This window comes from Peromyscus maniculatus, chromosome 12, assembly GCF_049852395.1.
Source record: "Peromyscus maniculatus bairdii isolate BWxNUB_F1_BW_parent chromosome 12, HU_Pman_BW_mat_3.1, whole genome shotgun sequence".
Lineage (NCBI taxonomy): Eukaryota > Metazoa > Chordata > Mammalia > Rodentia > Cricetidae > Peromyscus > Peromyscus maniculatus.
The window spans coordinates 67,271,234-67,292,586 of NC_134863.1; the positions used below are offsets into that span (position 1 = coordinate 67,271,234).

At 37.5% G+C, this 21,353-nt stretch overlaps 1 protein-coding gene and 1 pseudogene across 1 annotated transcript in view; both read left to right on the forward strand.

The window, feature by feature from the left end:
* LOC107402019 (uncharacterized) overlaps positions 1-21,353 on the forward strand; it is a 474,536-nt gene that overhangs the window by 399,532 nt on the left and 53,651 nt on the right. The gene's annotated exons all lie outside the window — the stretch shown is intronic.
* LOC102923218 (ribosome biogenesis protein NSA2 homolog pseudogene) lies at positions 2,446-3,097 on the forward strand (annotated as a pseudogene).

Consider the following 21,353-nt stretch of genomic DNA (forward strand, 5'->3'; position numbering starts at 1 on the left):
ATCTGCAAAGCTTTATTCTCTTAGAACAGTACCCACAAGGTGACATTTGTCATCAGGATGACTTTTCAATTATGGATCTCTTGGAAAGCTAATGATGTCTATATGTTAATACCACCAACACTGTGTCAGTCCATTAAAGAATCTGTGATATTAAATATACTGGTGTAAAATTATATGTTATGTCTGCTCAGCCATGTGCAAACAATCTGGCTGAAGTGCTAGAATTATAAGGAAATCCTCCCCAGAGACAAAAGCACAAGGGAGTTCTGTGGAGAGCAGTTTAAATGGTCCCTTATTTTAAGTGGCTTCCTGAAGTTTAGAGATTGAAGTTTCAGAATTTAATTACATTGGATCTCTCACTCAAGACGTCTGGTTAAAGTTATAATTTTACAGTGCTACTCTTACTTTGAGAAGGGGTGAAGAGAGGAAGGCATCATTAGGCATCATTAACGTAACCATTCCAAGTTTTACAAAATCCATACCTATTGAATTCTGAAGTGAAATGATTAATGATGTTTAAGACTGCAAGAGTGCAGAAATGGTGATTTTTCAAGTGGCTGATATTATAAGGATCTGAGACCAAATATTTTCCATCACATAACTACTAACACAAAGCCAGGGTCATATTCTTAATTTTTGTTTCTCACAGCAACCTTCATTGATTGGCTATGAACCTGGACAATTGTTCAGTGTGATGGGTTCCAGATGTATAAATACAGTAACAACCTACTGATAAAATGAATCATAGAAAACCAAGTAACAAAAAGAACATTCAACTCATAAGTAAAATGAATAATAAAATTGATATTTAGTCACATATTTAAAATGGTGCTCTTCCAAATTCTTTTGTCATATTTATTTCTTAGTTCCACACCTCTTGCCTAATACATCTATTACAAGCAATAAATTTGAGTAATGGTTTCATTTCTAGTGTATAAAAATACCTGTGTGATATTCTCAGAGAATGAAACTTTATATAATAAAAACAAATAGCAATAAGGAAGAAATGTCTTATTATAAAAACCAAGAGAGAGCATTTTAGAAGAACAAATTCCTGCTGTCTTAATAGCATGATAACATTAATTTAGATGTAGCCTCATGAAGGATGTATCAACAAACTGAATAATACTATTCCATTGATAATTACTGTAACAATAATGCAACATATATTCCTTAAGGTTATTCTGTAATAGAATTTTTGTTACACTTCATTAAATAGCTTCAATTATACTACAAAAAGAAATACTTAATATTTCTTCTCATTTTAAAATACATGCAATATGTATACAATTTTCAGAAATTGTTGACATGAATATCCCATGCATAATTTTCATAAAACAATAATGGCCGTCATAAATATTTATAAAATTAGCAAAAATTAAGAAAGGTCACAGTCTCTTATTTACTTGTAAATTTTTATTTATTATTAGTTTGTGTGTATGTGTGTGCATGATAGAGGGAAGAGAAAGAGACAGAGGGACTGTGCACATGCACACATACACAAACCACAGGAAAGAGGTCAGAAGACAAGTTTCACCAGCAAGTTATCTATCTTCTGTAGCTGGAGTTATCTCCAATCCTGACGCCCAGGCCGGCAGCCACTCAGACTGAAATACACACAGATGCTTGTATTATTTAAACTGTTTGGCCTGATGGCTCTGGCTTCTTGCTATCTGTTATTATATCTTAAAGTAACCCATTTCTATAAATCTATACCTTGCCACGTGGCTCGTGGCTTACCAGTATCTTACATCATGCTTCTCCTCATGGCGCCTGGCACCTTCTCCCCACTCAGCCTTCTTCTCCTCAGCCTTCTCCTCTCTCTTGTCCTGCCTACACTATACTTCTTGCCTGGCTGCTGGCCAATCAGCATTTTATTTATCCATCAATCATAGCAACATATACTCACAGCAAATAGAACATCCCACAGCAATCTCCTTCCATCTTGGTTTCAATAATTGAAATCAAGTCTTTAGGCTTCCATGTAGATGAAATTCTAAATGGTCTTATTAAATAAAAAGCACAAAACCAAATACAGAGTTAAAAGCCCAAGAGATCAGAGCACTAGCCTTTAGCTTACCACTCACTGCTGTCCTTCCCCTGAGAGAGAGACCTCCTCCTGTGTGATCTGTCTTTTTATTGCCTTTCTGTTCTACCTTCTCATTGGCTCTAAACCCAACCACATGATTTCCTCATCACTGCCTGTCTATACAGACCTCCAGGTCTCTATGGTTTGTACTGAATTAAAGGTTCAGGTCACCCCTTGGCTGTGTCCTTGAACACACAGAGACTCTGCCTGCCTTGTGATCGGATTAAGGGCGTGTGCTACCACTGCTGCTTTTAGCTCTGATCCTGAGGCACCTTTATTTATTAACATACAAATAAAATCACATTTCAGCACAAATAAAATATCACCATACTTCCATGGCAAGCACTAACCTATAAAGCCATCTTTCCAGACTGATCGTACTAGTTTCAATGATTAAGCAGAAACGGAAAGACAAGCCTGGAAAATGGGAAGTCCCTCTACCCAAAGTTCCTGCCCAAGGAGAAACAGAAGTATTGAAAGTTATTCGAACAGGAAAAAGAAAAAAGAAGGCATGGAAGAGGATGGTTACTAAAGTCTGCTTTGCTGGTGATGGTTTTACAAGAAAACCTCCTAAATATGAAAGATCCATTAGGCCAATGGGCCTGCGTTTCTAAAAAGCCCATGTCACACATCCTGAGCTGAAAGCTACATTTTGCCTGCCAATACTTGGTGTGAAAAAGAATCCATCATCCCCATTATATACAACTCTGGGTGTGATCACCAAAGGTATAGTTATTGAAGTGAACGTGAGTGAGCTGGGCCTTGTGACACAAGGAGGCAAGGTTATTTGGGGGAAAGTATGCCCAGGTTACCAACAATCCTGAAAACGATGGGTGCATAAATGCAGTCTTGCTGGTTTGATAGTGACTTCTGCTGAAGACTACCCACCTTTAGCAAGACATCATCACTGTGGTTTGTGACTACTACCAAGCTGTCCCCCCTCTGCAGTCATGAAGGGCTATTTATTACATTGGAGAGAAAAATAAAAACTGCTCAGTTGTAAAAAAATATTTTCAAAGAAAAGGTTGGTATAGGGAATGACAAATGTATATAAAGCTATTATTGATATATTTTATAATCTTTAATATTGAAGATTACACAGTAGGAATATCCGAAAGACTCACAAATAATTGAACAACCAAAGGAAATGTTGTCTTGTTGTATTTTGTTTTTAACTATTGAGGAGGCTCATTTTTTACATGATTTGTAACTAGCTGCTGAAAATAACTTTAATGGTTCGTATATCAAGTTATCAATATAGTCAGTTTGTCCTTGAATGGTATGTCTCCCTGGAATTGGTTTGCTTTGGCTGTGTTATAATTTCCACCATGAGAGTTTAGCAGCATGAGACAGCACCTATTATAATGCTCATGGCCATGGAGCTCTAGCTATGGCTGTGACATCACTGGCTTCTCTGCTCAGATGTCCCAGGTGAATCCAGGTGTCATCTGGGCTGTGCACTGTGGCTCTTCCAGCACAGGTCTGTAGTTTAGTCTTTTGTTGTCCTCTCAGTTCTACTAAATTGTGACCCTGTCAAGAAGGAAATGCTCTGAACTTGTCTCTGTATCTCATTGTTATATTTCTACTGGCAACCAAAAATGGCTTGTGACAAAAAATTTAGTTTAAGTCGTGACATTTTGACCTTTTATAATTAAATAATCAATGCCTATAAAACATAAAAAAATTGAATATTACTTATCTTTCATTTACTGTATGAGGCAGACAGCATCAGAATCAAGTATAAATTTAACTCCCATAGAACTTATCCAACAATCAGATAGGTAAAGAGTAAAGATTAATAAAGTATTCATCAAAGTAAGTAGACAAACTGGCACTATTTTAAATAAAATATTGTAATATTTGGGGTATACTTTATACCTTAATTTATATTTTTGACTTCATTTAACTTATGCTCTTAATAAAATATCCAAGATAATTCCTGTACAAAGACAGGAATTTATATCTGCTTTATATCTGGCAAGCACACAAAATCTATTTCTTTCATCAACCCAGACTAAATGACCACTCTCCCATCAATACCCTTTTACTTGTTTTCCATTTTAACCAATTTTTTTTTTTTTGGTTTTTTGAAACAGGGTTTCTCTGAGTGGTTTTGGTGCCTATCCTGAAACTCGCTCTGTAGACCAGGCTGGCTTTGAACTCACAGAGATCCGCCTGGCTCTGCCTCCTGAGTGCTGGGAATAAAGGCATGCAACACCACCACCCGGCTCAATTATTTATTTCTTGTAGTGAATATCAAACAAAGCAACTTTGAATTGTCCATAAATTATACACTAATCATGCTATTTACAAGTATTTTATCATTTCTTGAAGTCATAATATTAGCTTTGATAATAGAAATATATACCTGACTATGGAGATGACAGAATTAAACATAAATTTTTAAGAAAGCAGGCTGTTAGTGAAATGGCATCCCAATTATCAAATCACACACACACACACACACACACACACACACACACACACACACACACATCCATTCATAACCCACCCATATGAACAGCTTTTTTATGTTGTTACTAAAGAATATGAGCACAGCTCTGTTTACTAATCATTTTGAGTGTAAGAACGTGGATAAGTTTTGAATATGAGAAAATTAAACACTAGAAGGTATAAATTAAGTAATAAGAAATAGTATGTACAGTGTTATACAACATGTCAATAAGGTGCACCAGCAGAACCATCTGAATCAATTGTACAAGAGTAGAAAAGTGCTTAACAGCTTACACCTGGAGTCTTCAGAATGTTTCTAGTTTTTCATTAAGAAGAAAAATAACCATGTACCTTTCACCATGGAGCATGACATGGTGACATGCTTTATATAGACATGCTTTTAAATAGACATGCTTTCTCTACATTTGAACATTTAAATAATTGACAGTTTACATTTGTTTTCAAGAACTTGTGTTTTAAAAAATTCCATATAAAATAAACATTTATAGATGGCTTTTAAACATCTGAGAACATTTATTGGAGAACAGATCACATTGTTTAAAAAAAATAGTGAGTCAATCAAAATGTGCCTTTTCTCTTCTCTGTGATTTTTATAATCATAATAAAGTTGTCCCAAGGACCATATCAGTTGTCATAACTGCAGCAGTGAAAATAATTTCTTTTGATTATAGCTCTTGTTATTTGCCTTCATCAAATAGAATAACTTTAACCTTCAATGCCATCCTTTCACAATGAAGATGGGATGACTACTCTTGGAATACTTCATTTGTCATTATTAGTTACTGTCTTCATTCAGACACACCAAAGTAAGTCTGTTTCAAGGCTTATGGGTGGAGTAACATTGTGTCAGTGTGACAACCTTTATAAACACGTAAGGCATATTGATCTTCTGATCCAGTGAAATGTAGAGTATCATTGGTAGTTCCATCCCTTGTTGTCTAGAAGCACGTTGGGGGTGGGGAGTTTTAGGACTAGGATGCTCTGACTGCACCTTGAACCCAACTGCACCAAAGTGAAATGTGAGAGCCTTTCACTAGCATCTTAAGATTTCCCATACATTTCTAATGTATACAAGATTGGGAACAAAAACCTCCAAAATAACATCTTTCATTTCCTTATACATTGGAATTATCTATGGAGCTTTGGAACTTCCTTTAAAACAATCAAAACCAATATCCATACCAAAGCCACAAGATAGGTAAAGTTCCAGGATAAGCATTTAAAAATATATTTCCTTGTATTCCAGCATTCAACCATACACAATTGTGTGTGCTTTTTAAAATGAAAATCAGCTTTGGCCCTAAGTCAATGTGCTATTTTGGTTTGGTGAAGCAAAGAAACATTGGCACAAGGGTTAGTAACCAAGAAAAAAATTCTAATCTATTTTTCAGATCTCTCTTTTAAATCATGTTACTTAAAACATGTATAATGGAAAAGTATATGACAAAGGTCAAGCACATTATCAAGTCCCATTTGCATAAAAATAAAGTGTGTTTAATAGAAGACTCCTTGAGAATCTAAAGCAATGAGAAAGAAATAATCTACCCTTATATTTTCCACAGAGGAAATATAGCATACTGAATCAAAACATATAAACTGAAATAACTTATAAATATTTATTTCACTTACTTCAAATTGAGTTTTATATTGAGAAACTAATTGACATAGTTATTCATTTTTAATCTCCCAAAGTTATGTAAGGTGCCCAGGCTGGCCTCGAACTCACAGAGATCCGCCTACCTCTGCCTCCCGAGTGCTGGGATTAAAGGCGTGTGCCACCACCGCCCGGCTCTCTTGGGGTATTTTAAAAGAAAGACAGAGTAACTAATAATCACAAATGAAGCATTTCAAGAGTAGTCATCCCATCTTCATTGTGAAAGGATGGTGCACGCCTTTAATCCCAGCACTCGGGAGGCAGAGGTAGGCGGATCTCTGTGAGTTCGAGGCCAGCCTGGGCTACCAAGTGAGTTCCAGGAAAGGCGCAAAGCTACACAGAGAAACCCTGTCTCGAAAAAACAAAACAAACAAAAAAAAACAAAACAAAACAAAAAAAAAAACGTGTTCCAATATCTTAGTCTGAATTATATTTGGATTTCTCTCTGTGTTATCTCCATAAAAGGTAAGTTTTGATTACAGTTTTAAAGTTTAACAGTTTATGCCTTTTCCTACAGGCCTTCCAAAGTACAGTTGCCATCAGGTCAATGTCTAATAATGAGTTAGAATAAAAAGCTATTATTAGGACTGCCAATGTAGTAGTTTACTCCTTTAACCCCATAACTCAGGAGGCAGAAGCCTGTGGATCTCTTTGAATTTGAGGCCAGCCTCGTCTACATAGTGAGTTCCAGGACAGTCACAGCTACATAGTGAGTTCCTGTCTCAAAATACAAAAGAAAAACCCCACTAGTAGAACTGAAATGTGTGTATGTGTACAGGTATGTGAGTACATATCGAAACATGTATATTCACATAGGCATATGTACATACATACATACTTTTTTTGTCTTCCCATCATGATTCTAGTCATGACAGTATTTATAATTATCTTCCTTTTTATAATTCTTAATTTTTTGAGATTATAGTGTAATTGCATCATTTCCCCCTTCCTGTTTCTCCTTCCAAACCATATACCCCTCCTTACCCTCTTTCAACTTAACAGCCTCTTTTTTCACTAGTTGTCCTTAATATACATTTATGTATACATTTTAAAAGGATACATTAAATTAAAATTGGAAACAACCTTTGTTTCTGTGAAAATAGGATTAGCACATTAAGGAAGATACAAGCATCCTCTGATCAAATTATAAAAATATAAACTTTAAGATGCTTTATAGAGCTATTTCAAAATACCTGGCATGATCCTAGGATAAGGTGTACTTCCTACAAAGTCACTGAAGGTTGAAAAGGAAATAAAGACAAATAAGACAAAGCCATTGTACTAAAAAACTGTATTCTGTTATCTATGATCGAGCTTATACATTCCATAGAACCATTTGAGTTAGGAAGTTCAAAGTTCATTAAGGCAACATAAGCAGACATGTTTAATATTGACTTTGTGTCATTCTTTGTTTAACAAGTAAACTCTATTGGACAAAAATAATATAATTATATGTAATATCCAAAATATGGAACAAATTAAATCTTTAAGATATTGTCTTTTGAAATTTTTCCTGTATTTTTAAAATTTTCATGTGTGTATACAATGAAATACGATATTTATCTTATACTCTCCCTCCAACTCTCCCCATATCCTCCCCATATGCTTCCCCTCCCTGTGTGTGTGTGTGTGTCTGTGTGTGTGTGTGTCTGTGTGTGTGTGTCTGTGTATGTGTGTGTCTTGGACAACCCAGTAAGTCCAGTTAATGCTACCATAGTGCACGGGTATGGTGCATTTTCCAGGAACACAGGAAATCTATCTGGGGCCACATCCTCAATAAAGAATGATTCTTCTTCAGCCAGCAACACCCCACTGCCAGTAGCTCCTTAGTGTGGGGTGGGGATCTGAATATCATCTACCCATTCTAATCTGGGATTTTGGCTAGCTTGATTGCTATGCAGGTAACTACATCTGCTGTGAAATTGTGGTTACAATACCTATGCCAAGGCCAGAAGACAGCGTGTCACAGTGCTTCTCCCATACTCTGGCTCTTGCATTCTTTCAAATTCCTCTTCTGTGATCATTTGTAGGTAATACAAATGTCCTGTTTAAGGCTGAGCACTCAATCCTTTCTTCTCAGAACTTCGACCAGTTATGTATCTCTCCATTGTCTAATTTGCTGTATACACATACACACACAAACCCTTCTCTGATAAAGGTTGAGATCAGCCTAGGTCTATGGCTATAAACATAAATACTTAGAAGATTATCCAACAGCATGACCAATTTGCAAAATGTCAATAGAAAAATCCTACCTAGAACCCATTGTGTCCCTAACTGTGGTCTTCTGACCAGGATTACAGTATCAGGCATGAAGTTCCCACCTGTAGAGATGACAGAAAGTAGTTAATGATCCTATATGAGTGATACCACTACTGCACCAGTAAGTGTATCTTGCCCTGTATATTGCAGTGTGAAAGCCCAGTGCTGGGTAAGACAACAGAGTACACATGAAAGACAGGAAATGCAAAGTAGATTTTTTAGTTGGAGAGAGCACATTAAGGGAGGGTAGATAGTAGATTCTAGGTAGAATCAAAGTAGTGAAATGGAATTTTGGGAGCAAAAAGGCTTAAACAAGGAAGCATATGGGATTGTGGGGGGGAGCTAGGGGAACTAGGGGCTGATGGGGAGGGCTAACCCCAAGGATGGGAGTATGAAAAAGCTTGTATGGAAGCCTATATTTTCACAACTCAACCTAAGAGGATAATTGAATAATAGGACATGTGAAAAGAAAGAATTGAGGAGAATCCTAAGGTCTAAAGGTTTAGGCGAGGATAGGAGTGGTGGGATGGGTAAAATAACAAGGTAATGGGTGGGTTAACCAGTTAAGGGTGCATGAAAAGCCTTGTGAAAATCCACTAGTTAGTAGGGCAATTTCAAAATAAAGCTTAAAAAAAGGAGCTCAAACAGAATTATCCCACATGGGTGGACATGATCCTGGAAGACACCGTTATTAAGTGAAAATCACAGTAGAAGGCATGAATTGGTCCCTATAAGTTATTGGCTTGGAAGGCCTAGAGTCTCCAAAACATTGTGGGCTATTTCATTGCTTTTGGTTACCCACCATAACTACATGGTAAGACCCTATTGCTAAAGACACCACACACTTTGGCTGCAGAGAGACAAAAGTCACTTAAAAAAAAAAAAAAAAAAACAGGAATCTTTTTTTTTTTTTTTTTTTCCGAGACAGGGTTTCTCTGTGTAGCTTTGTGCCTTTCCTGGAACTCACTTGGTAGCCCAGGCTGGCCTCGAACTCACAGAGATCCGCCTGGCTCTGCCTCCCGAGTGCTGGGATTAAAGGCGTGTGCCACTACCGCCCGGCCCCAGGAATCTTTTTAATGACTGGCTTTTCACAGTGCCTATGCAGGCTGCTGGGAGAGAAAAGACAACAATGAATTCATTTTCTTTTTCTATGTTGAGAAAGACTATAAAAATTATATATTGAAATTTGAAACAAAAATAATAGTTTTCTTTTTTCTTCACATAACCTTTTTATTGGTTCTTTGGGAGTTTCACATCATACACCCTGATCACAACCCCTTCCCAGTTCTTCCATGTCCAGTCCCCTTGTATCTCCACAAAAATGAGTTGATAATAATAATAATAATAATAATAATAATAATAATAATAAATAAAAATAGAACTGAGTCTCTCCCCTCCTATATCTCGACCAGAAGCCATCAATTGTGGGGAGCTACACTTCAGCATCTCTACCACACATTTCGTGTTTGTTTTTTTTTTTTGAGACAGGGTTTCTCTTTGTTGCTTTGGAGCCTTTCCTGGAACTCACTGTGTAGCCCAGGCCGCTCTGGAACTTAGAGAGATTTGTCTGTATCTGCCTCCCAAGTGCTGGGATTAAAGGTGTGCACCACCACCACCCAGCTTCCATCACACATTTTAAGAGTTCTCTTTGGTGGCTTCCTATCTAGGCTGTTACTTTTTGGGAGGGTGGGCATTGGGGTGGGGGTAAAGATTGTCACAAAAGCCCTCCGTATGTCCATCTCTCAACTGTGCATCTGTAGTCCTTGATATCACAGCAAAAGTAACCTCCAAGATTGCATAGTGATTGGGAGCATGGCTCATGGACCTCCGCATAGTTTTAGTTTCTAGAGACAGCACAGACCCACAAAAACAGCCCCTTGCTGCAGGAGAACCACAGGCCCAAATATGGGTCTCAGCAACAGTAGGGACCTGGACGTCACCATGGCCTCAAGTGGCAGCAAGGATCAGTCACATCAATTTGGCCTCCAGGAGCAGCATGGCCTACAGACATCGATATGGTTTCACGAGGCAGCACAGATCATGGACATCTGCATGGCCTTCAATGGTAACTTGGACCATGGACATCAACCCCAGCTGCTGCAGAATGGCCATGGACACAGATGTGGCTCTCAAAGGCAGCATGGGCCTGGACATTTTTAAATGATTGATTTTTGTTCTTAAACTTCTATTTCTACATATGACACCAAATCAGATTTTAAACCCCTGAAGGGGTTCTGAATTACATGTAAATATCAACTGCATCACCTCTCTCTCTCTCATTGTCTGTCTCTGCCTCTGTCTCTGTCTTTCTTATGCAAATAGTTCTTTCTTTTTTAAATGCATATCTAAACTTAATTCAAAGTGATGGAATAGCCTGACTTGGTCATTATAGATTGTATATATGAATTGAATTATCGCATTTTGCCCAATAATTATGTATAAAGATCATGTTAATTAAAAACATAAATGATATAGCCTAGTACAATATTTTCAAGAATGCAAGGCTTCAGAAGTTTTCATATACAAATGCCCACACTTAAAACATTTTTTAAAGCAGCTTTAGAGGAAAAAAAAAAGGAGTAGTGCCATTGATTGAATACTTTGGGGAAGAGAGGAAATCTATGGATAAATTTTTGAGTATATTCATTCAATTTCACAATTTCTTCCTTTCTTATTCTTTTTCGTTTTTTCATTTCTTTAGACAGCACTTCTCTGTGTAGCCCTAGCTGTCTTGGAGTTCTCTCTGTAGACCAGGCTGGCCGTGAACTAAGAGACCCACCTGTCTCTGCCTCTAGAGTGTTGGGATTAAAGGCATTGTGCCACCATGCTAAACCAATTTCACAATTTTCTTAATAAACCTTTTTCTACTGGACTTTGCAATCATAGAAGAGATTGTCACCTTTATTTTTTGATTTTTTTAAGTGTACTCCAAATGATCAAATCTTGTATAAATGGTAATAAGAATCTGTGGTTTAGTCAAATTCATCTTGTTTTCTGGAGTTGGTTTGGTTATTTGTATCAAGGGCAAAAATACCACTTGAAATCAAGAGTTAGAAATAACTGTGGGACAGCACTGAGCCAAAGTTACATATGACATATCTGAAGCCATGTGCACCTTGACTTCAAGTGACAATTGGCACTTACACCTCCTGGTCTAAGTTGAAATTGATTTCTGAAGGTAATTTCCTCACCATTGGTTCCTCACATGAGTCAATGAGTTGACAGACATATTCCCAGTTAAAAAACCTACACATTTGGCAGCCAGAATTCTTAGATTGAAGGCTCAACACTGCTAGAGAAAGGGTTTCTATATTTATCCACTTTTCCATTACTATAATGAAATACCTGAAGTTGAGTAATGTTATAATTATAAGGTGGTTCCTTTTTAGAGAAATTGTGCAACTTCTATATTTACCATCTCTTAAATTATTCTTTCATTCCTTGTGTCCTATCCTTATATCTTAAACACTTGTTTTTATTTCAACTGCTAACTCCAATATTTTATTTCCCTGAGGACAGAAGCACCCAAGAGAGGGGAAGAGAAGAAGTGTCAGAGGTTACCTGTGGATTTTTTATGATTATGTGACATAGGCATATTGTCTTTTGGAATAAACTTCATTCCAGATATTTACTATTAATCACAATACTAGAATAATATAATGTAGAAAAAACAACCCCCAGATCTCCGTGTTAATCCATAGTAACATTCCATTGTGTGTCCACCTAAAACAAAGGAGGATTTTTTTTCCTGACATGAGTATTTTTTCAAATACTTGGCATTCACTTGATAATTTGCAGAGGTAGGCTGGCTTCTGCTTGCATGATCACAGCAAGGTGACACTTGTTATATGGCACATATATTCTGATGCCTTAATTGGATTGTGGCATAGGAAAGAGCTCATTTGTAATTTTGCAAATATGTATTTAATCTTAGTCTCATTTTCTTTTCTTTTAAAAAATTCTCAAGAATAACATATATTTCCCAGAAACAATACAATTTGCCATATACCTACACCAGGGCTGGGGGAAGGCACAAAATTCTTTAGGTCATAGGCAGTAGCCATTCGTTTCTATTGTTTTTAAGCATGTGAGATTGCATAGGTATATTGGAGTGGGTGACACAAGAGTATTTGGTATTCTTAATATTTGCCATCAAAATTCCATCACAATTTTTTACAGACCTTGAAAGAAAATACTCAACTTCATATGGAAAGACAAAAAACCCAGGATACCTAAAACAATCCTATACAATAAAAGAACTATGGGAGGTCTCATCATTCCAAACTGTACTACACAGCAACAGTAATAAAAACAGCAGGCGTTGGCATAAAAACAGACAGGTTGATCAATGGAATTGAATCAAAGACCCAGAAGTAAATCCACACACCTGTAGATACTTGATTTTCGACAAAGAAGCCAAAAGTATACAATGGAAAAAAAATCATGTTCAACAAATAAACTATCTTTTCCCTGCTATGACTTGCACCATTAGGCTAACAGAACATGTCACTGATATATTGGTTGTAGTATTAAGGCAACTCCATGTAGTTAAAAGGGAGGTTTATTTTGTGGGGTAACTTACAAGTAAAGCAATAGGTTACAGGGTCTGAGAAAGGTGTAGTGCAGTCCAGCGGTGTTCTCTGGAGAACTCTGCTTGATCTACCTCTAGCATCCAGGAGCCAGGAACCAAGAAAGCCAGCACATCCGGATCTCAGGTATTAAGAGCTCCTGTCTCGGCCCCGCCTTGTAGCCATGACAGTTAACAAAGCCTCAGTGGGGCTAGTAGTACTTCCAGGTCAAAGCTGGAACAGCTACCTAGTACACTTATCCAATATTCGTCTCTGTTTCTAACAGACAACTTCTAAAACCTCTAAATTTCTCATATTGATTGTGGCTTTTATTTTTTGGTCTTCTGTTGGTTTGACCGATATCTGGCACTTCCTATAGAGCTTTAGGATGGGGGCTGACACAGTCACCCCTAAATGAATGCAGGATCAAAGGGCTGCACTTTCAGCCACAACATCCACCCTCCAGGGAATGAGTAGGGCTGATGACTAAGTTCACCACTAAAAATCCATGATTGGATCAGTAATGTGTAAGTAATGAAATCTCCATGAAAATGCAGAAGGACAGTATTTGAAGAGTTACAAAGGTTTGAGCTCATGAGGTTTCTGAATAATGTACACCTGAAGAAGATATGCAAGTTCCATGGTTTCTCAAGTCTTTTCTTATCCATCTTTTCATCTGCAATACTCTGAGTCTTTATAATAAACTCATAAAGAGAAATTGGTATTTCTCAGAGTTTTCTGAGCTTCTCATGATAGTCAATCAAACCTATAGAGGCTCCGGAGCTATGGAAAACTCCATTTATATAAGCACACCTTGGAGAGCTTGGGATTAGTTCCAGACTGTGCTGTTAAAGCAAATCTCAGTAAATGGGTCACAGAAAATTTTGGTTATCTAATGCATATAAACAACATCAGAGTGCACAAACTCAAGAGCATTTTAGACTGCACTTGTAGTCCTTGGTCTCTTGATATTGTTGCTGTTTGTTTATTTACTTTTGTTGTTGATTATTGAAGTTGCTCAAATCATGGTGGTTATAATCAGTATCTTCTAATCTCTTTTTTTTGTCAATATTTCTGTCTTCATCATGAATTTTTCTAATAGTATCTGTAATGATGAGTCTCTTCTTGAAATGTATCAACGTACTTTGCCAAGATTCACCAGAGGCACCCACCATATCCAGACAGCTTCTGTAAAATGATAACTCTTAAATACTGCCTTGATAGTCAAAATTACCCCTTGATCCGTGAACTATTGAAAGGAATCTTCTTTAAGTAGGCTTGAAATACTCAATGTTCCATATTGCGAAGAGATGTGCTGTCATTCAGTCTTGTTATTCTATTTACGCAGCACAGAGAGTAAATTGAAAACAATTTTGAAGGGCAATAAGATTTTTCAGGATGGTTAGTGAACATTGATTTCTATTTAAAATTAATAGGTGCATTAGATTCTAACATGCCATCCTTCTCTCTTCAATGCTTTGGAGTCAAGCACTGACTTCTCTCCAGCTACAAAACTCGAACATGGTATTTTCTTCCAATGGAAGGCTGTGTCATGTATATTGGAAAAGCTATTGTTCATTATAGCCACCTTCATCAATGGCCATAGGTAGATTTTCTGTGTAATTTGATGGTTCACCCTGATCTTCTGTAGTATGCAGCTGCATCGTGCCTGTAGACATGAAACAATCTGCTAGATTCATGCTTGTTTCTATGGCTTCCTCGCTTAGCATCTGTAGAAATAAAAACAATCAAAAACCTTGGGGTTGTGTTTAGAATTATTCACTAGATTTACAGACTGCTCTATCTGCTTTCATATTCTATCTAAACAACTAAAAATATACATCAGCAATAAGGTTGTTTTGCTTTCTTATCGTTTGTGTTTTCACTGCGGTCTCATTTTTGTTTGCTCTCAAGAAATTTCCTTTATAATATCCACTTGGCTGTTTAGCAGCAGATGCCAAGGCTAAGCCATCCTGCACCTTTGACATCCCTTCCTCACTAACATTGTTCACTTCCAGCTTCTGTGGAAAACTGGACACAGAATATGGTTGTTTTACTTGAGCATGTCGAACCATTCTAAGTTTATTAATTAGCCTAATTTACATGTCACTGAATAACTAGGACATAGAGAAACCAGAACAAAAGATATCAGAAACTGTAGGGTGGGCAGTGGAGCAGCCAAAACCCACACCAATGTATTGTTTGGTGTTCTAAACGGACGCAGTTTGTGATGCCTCAAGACAACAGCAGTAGTGACACCAAAGGCCCCATCATAGAAAACCAAAGCACATACAGTAACAATGAAAAGGTCTGGGAAGATTAAAAAATGTCAAAAAAAATGTGAAAGAGACACGGTGCCTTCATGAAGATGTCATTGATACACTTGCTCAATGAAAGGTCTTCTAAGTTTTGATTAAAGAATTTTTGTATTCAAGATACAATAAATCAAAGAGCAAAAGAAAAAATGAGGTTTGTCTGCTGTCAGTCATCCAGAAGCACAGGGAAATCTGTCTGAAAGGTGTGAATGGGAACCCATCTGTGGTAGGAAGTGTTTGTGGTTGTATTCTCAACCTGTGAGATTTGATCATATGTCAGCGCACATTCAAAACTGAATTAAGTCAAGGATACTAAACTAATGTCCGCTGCAGAACTGAATACATACTTGTTAGTGGGAAGAAATGCTCACACGCTTAGAAGCCACAGGAATCTTCCTTGTGTGGTGAGTAAAGGGAAAAAAACATATTTTGACCTGGTGTTGAAGCATGTAAAGCTTTTTCTTGACAAGCACCTTCAGGTCTGAATCATCCTATGAAGCAAAGCGAGGCACATGGTGATGTTCAGTATGTACAGCTAGGGAAATACATTTCTTCCCTTTTATGGGAAGTGTTGCAAGGTTTCAGGACAAAGAGCATGAATCAGTAAAGGCCGGGACAGGGCCACCAAGACTATAATTACAATCTGTCTCAAAATGAATTTGAGGCAGAAAGGACATTTCCAAATTCTAGTTAACACCAGGAAAAAAGGTGCACAAACACCTTAAGAATAAGTGAGTTCCCCCTCACTTGTAAGCACCTTGTATATCCAATTGAAATGAACTGACACTGTAACCTTCTGCATCATGACTGTGATAGGACCTGGACATAAGCAATGCTGTCTAGAACAGCACTTTTTTAAGTTATAAAAATATGAATCCTTGTGACTATTCACTCTAAGCCAAAAGCTGCAAAGTACTGTGATAAGAGCTCAAAATTCATGGTGATCCCAAATGAAGAGGTCATATGTAGGGAAACCATAGTCAGCTGCATTGGTAAGACACTCTAGAAATGTAGCTAGAGTTTTCCTGCCTTGCCCACAGTCAGGACAAATCTTTGTCACCCGCCAGTCCCACAGCAGCTCAGACCCAACCAAGTAAACACAGAGACTTATATTGCTTACAAACTGTATGGCCTTGGCAGGCTTCTTGCTAACTGTTCTTATAGCTTAAATTAATCCATTTCCATAAATCTATACCTTGCCACATGGTTTGTGGCTTACCGGCATCTTCATATGCTGCTTGCTTGTCATGGCAGCATCTGGCAGTGACTCTTTCCGTCTTCCTGTTCTTTCTTTTCTCCTCTCTGTTAGTCCCGCCTATACTTCCTGCCTAGCCACTAGTCAATCAGTGTTTTATTTATTGACCAATCAGAGTAATTTGACATACAGACCATCCCACAGTATAGAAATTCTGGTTATCTGTCTTAGCTGACAAGAGAGATAAAGCTGCACCCACAGATTGAGATTTGCATACAGGAAGCCAGAGATTATCTATGCTGAGGAGAAATAGAAGAAATGGAAAAGCATGTGTTGGTATCTGCTCCCCTCCCACACACACATCCTACTCACAAATTATTAATCACTCCCCTGCCAGCTTTCTCGGCTTTCCTAAATAATCCTCACACTCAGTCTACAGATACGGTTCACTTAGAGCTACAATGAGTCACAGAAAAGTAGGACATATTCTGTTCCTTCACATTTATAAACATGGAGGGCTACAATGGCCTTTCATGATTTCTTTTTTTCAATAGCGAGGGAGATTACGGCTTGAGTTTCAGGCAAGTGTGCTAGCCTGAAGTTGGTTCTGGAGGGAGTCTTTCATAGAAATAATATGTACATTATACATTCCTTGGGTTAGTTCCAATGAACTATGCCTTAAATCAATGAATATTCATTGCATGTATACCAAGAGTGTACATTATGCTTGTGATAATGTAATATGAGTATGCAATACATTGCTCTGATATCAATTGATTAAAATTAAACTTCCTTGTTTTACCTAAATGAAGTTTAATTGAAACTATCAAAAACTAAATTCAGATCCTTTTGAGTGTTCATGGATGAGTGGTAATGAGACAAGGTACAGCTTTTTTTTTTCTATCAGCAATATTTACTTTGAATAATATAGCTGCTTGCTACATAATATAGCTGCTTCCCATATCATAAATAGAAAAAAGGTAGATTAACAACTTAAGCCTGAGAGTGTAATTGAATTCTTTAGTATTCTCTGTCTAGTTTTCATCATCCAATTCACTTTCATCTTAGAAGAAAATTACTTGGGTCAAAAGTCATTGCTTTAAGTCTCTAGGTATATTATGAGAAGCAGAATGTTAAGCTGAAAAGCTATTATCGGGTTTCTGATAAGAGCTTTTGTGATAGGAATTCTAATTTTTGTGTGGCCATAGTTATTAATGAACACTGGAGGTTTGGGCTCTGGCTGCTACAGTGGATAATTCAGTGGGACTGTATGACATCATGTCACTCTGGCAATGTACCTGAACCTTTTCCCTGTAACATCAGTTTGACTTTGTGTAGAGAATCTACTTGCACACTCCCAAGAGTGTCAATGTGCGTCTTCATTCATATGTTTTCCAGAAAATGTTTCCTGCCAAATATAAGTAAATGCTAACTCTTATATGCGTTACACCTAATATCTAAAAATCATCTGCCTCCTAGAGGATTGTTACAGGTTGCTATTTCAACTTACTGACTCTCATTTTCTAGTAAGTTTGGCACTATTTATAAGTTAATTTAAAATGAATGTTGGCAGGACCTTAAATATAAACAATTTATTATTCATTGATGTATAGATGAAGTTTGATGACAGATGTATCCTGGCATGACTTAACCCAAATTTGTTTTAATCTCTTGGACAGTTATTGATATTTCACATGCGAAATTTCCACGCTTGTGTAGTTTTTGAGCTTAGTGTTTCAAATGAGGTGATTTAGATGAGCACAATAAAAGGGAGAGCTCTTCAACAGGGGGAAAGTTTTCACAAAGAAAATGAACAATGGAATCTGTGACTGGTTGTACAAGGCAAAGTCTCATTTATAAAAATGGGGCGCTACACTGGCCTTTCATGATTTGTTTTCTTATGGGTTGTAATAGGGAAGTTTTGAAGATCTCTCAAGCTAACACAGTATGGTTCTGTTTAAGACTAGAGAGGCATTGTTTTGTTCTATGTTCATATACCTCACCTCTTACTTTATATCTAGCTATGTATATAGGATTGTGCTAACTGATGGAATTAAGGTGATGTGTCTCTTTAACCTAATGTCCTACACATAGCCCTATATGGATGTTATGCAGTGCTGTGGGATGGTCTGTATGTCAAATTGCTCTGACTGGTCAATAAATAAAACACTGATTGGCCAGTGGCCAGGCAGGAAGTAGGTGGGACAAGGAGAGAGGAGAATTCTGGGAAGCTGAAGGCTGAGGCAGAGAGACACTGCCAGCCTCCACCATGACCAGCAGCATGTGAAGATGCCGGTAAGCCACCAGCCACGTGGCAAGGTATAGATTTATGGAAATGAATTAATTTAAGATATAAGAACAGTTAGCAAGAAGCCTGCCACAGCCATACAGTTTGTATGCAATATAAGTCTCTGTGTTTACTTGGTTGGGTCTGAGCGGCTGTGGGACTGGCGGGTGACAGAGATTTGTCCTAACTGTGGGCAAGGCAGGAAAACTCTAGCTACAATGCAGTTATATTATCTCTTTCTTTCTGTACACTTTAGCTGTCCTGGGCTTAATATTACTGCATTCCTAAGGAAATTGAACTTTTGGAAATTTTCAGCTAAAATTCATATGCAGTGCTAGAGCACCCAATTGAGATTGTCCTGTCACTGGAGGCCGAACGAAATTCTAGTGAGGTCCACTGTAATTTTCCATCTCAGTAAATTACTGAGAAGTCGTGAGTTGCTGCAACTAAGTGCTTGGGGATGTTTTTCTTTTGTCTGAACTGACACCTTAAATTGGAGCTAGTTTTATTTTGCGGTTTTTTTTTTTTTCAGGACAGGAGCCACTCAGGTAGTCATGTGGTGAGATCTGATAAGTGCTGGAACATCTATCCTGCCCTCAAATACCCATCATCACAGTGTGGTCTATCACAGCTCTTACAAACACTGACATGAAAACCTCTCTCTTCAAAGTGACATTTTTCTTTTGAAAATAAGAGTATTCCAGAAGGATATGGAATCCCAAAAGGAGAAGAGGGGAGGGGAGGGTAAAAAAGAGCAATAGAGGGGTGAGTAATATCAGACATTATATTCATGTATGAAAAAATATCATGAAATTATTTACTTTTTACAAGTTGATATACACTTACAAAAATAAAACTGCTCTAGAAAAGACATGTATTTATCTTACTTTCACCATTTATACAATTATAATTTGTCAAGTCGATAAAATATAGAAGAAGCAAATAACTTAAAGAATCACTTTAAAGGTTTATGTGAAAATGTACGCCCTCACAGGAAATGTGCAGATTGACGCATTTGGGTTACCGAAACGCTGTGCTGTAACCAAGGTAGTTCAAATACATGAGCTTTTCTTCACCCCAAAAGTTATCTCATGTCTCCAGTAGGACAAGTGTTTTATCTCCACGCTGGTTCACTTGTACCTAAGGCATGATGTCAGAAGTCCACGTAAAATAAGGCATACTAAGTGGGCTTTCTCTCCCTAGGTGTGATGAGTAAGTTCCATTCATTGTGTTGAAAAGTGGTGGTATCAGTGATTCTTTTTTCACCATTTATGTTTCAATGAAACATCTGGTTTTTGTTCAGGTTAGTGGCTGTTATAAATAAAGATGCTTGTAAATTCTTCTATAAACATTTGTGTTCAATGATCTTAATTTCTCATGAGAAGCACCCTGAATTAGGATCACTGGGCCATACAGAAACTACCTGTTCAAATGAATAGGATTCTACAGAGCTGGTTTGTTTTAAACATGACGGCAAGTTCCCATTACTCCAAGGAATGTGTGATGGTTTCAGTTGTATTGTTCCCCTCTACTTGGCACTGTTGGTTTTTATTTCTTATATTTTAGTGGTTAGGTAAATTTTATCTAATTGGGGTTTCATTTCCATTTCTGTAGTGACTAAAATCATTGAGCATAATTACTTTTGCTCTCTATATATCCCAAGACCCTTGGGACTCCACCTCGGAATGCAGACTGGGACCTCCCCTCTCTTTTTACTCCATCCCTTCAGGCATTCCTCATAGCCCATCTCTGTTCTTTCTGTCTCTCTTGGAACTTAAGAACCAATCTCCACCAGGCACCCCAAAGCTGCCATACTTGCTTGGAACCTAGCTAATGTGACAGTGTACTTCTTTGCGTCTTCCATTCTAGACTCTCCCGACCACTCTTCGACCTGCTTCTGCCCACCAGCCTAAGCCCCTCTTCCCAGCCACCTCCATCCGCTTGGAACTCAGCCATGTGGGACAGATTCAGAGCCTTCTTAGCTGTTCCTTGCTCTTCGCAAATGTGACAGGTTTTTAAATATTGAAGTGTTCTGGTCATTGTTTCTTTGACTACGTATGCTCTGCGCCAGGATTCTAATTTCGCTAGTCCTGCGCAATTGAGTGTTCTCGAAGGTCCCTAGTGAACCAATTTTATTTATTTTATTTTATTGTCATTTTCTTTGTCTGTGAAAATAACAGGAGCAGAAGATCGGAAGCCCTAGTATAAAGGATTAAAAGGGAATTATTGAACAGGAAGAGATAAATTGGGGTGAGATGGAGCAGGGCAGAGTAAGAGAAAAATGGAGTGATAACACTATAGACCTCAAAAAAAAAAAAAAGAAAAAAAAAAAACAAGAGAAACCTAATATTGTAGAAGCTTCCTAAAATATATCTCTATCAATACATAAAAAGATTAAAAATAGAGTTATCCCATAACAAGCTAACAATAAGACTGCTAGATATCACAATAAATAAAAAGCCAGGAATGGGTTACTGGAAGCAGAAAGTAAGCCTCAATCATACCTGG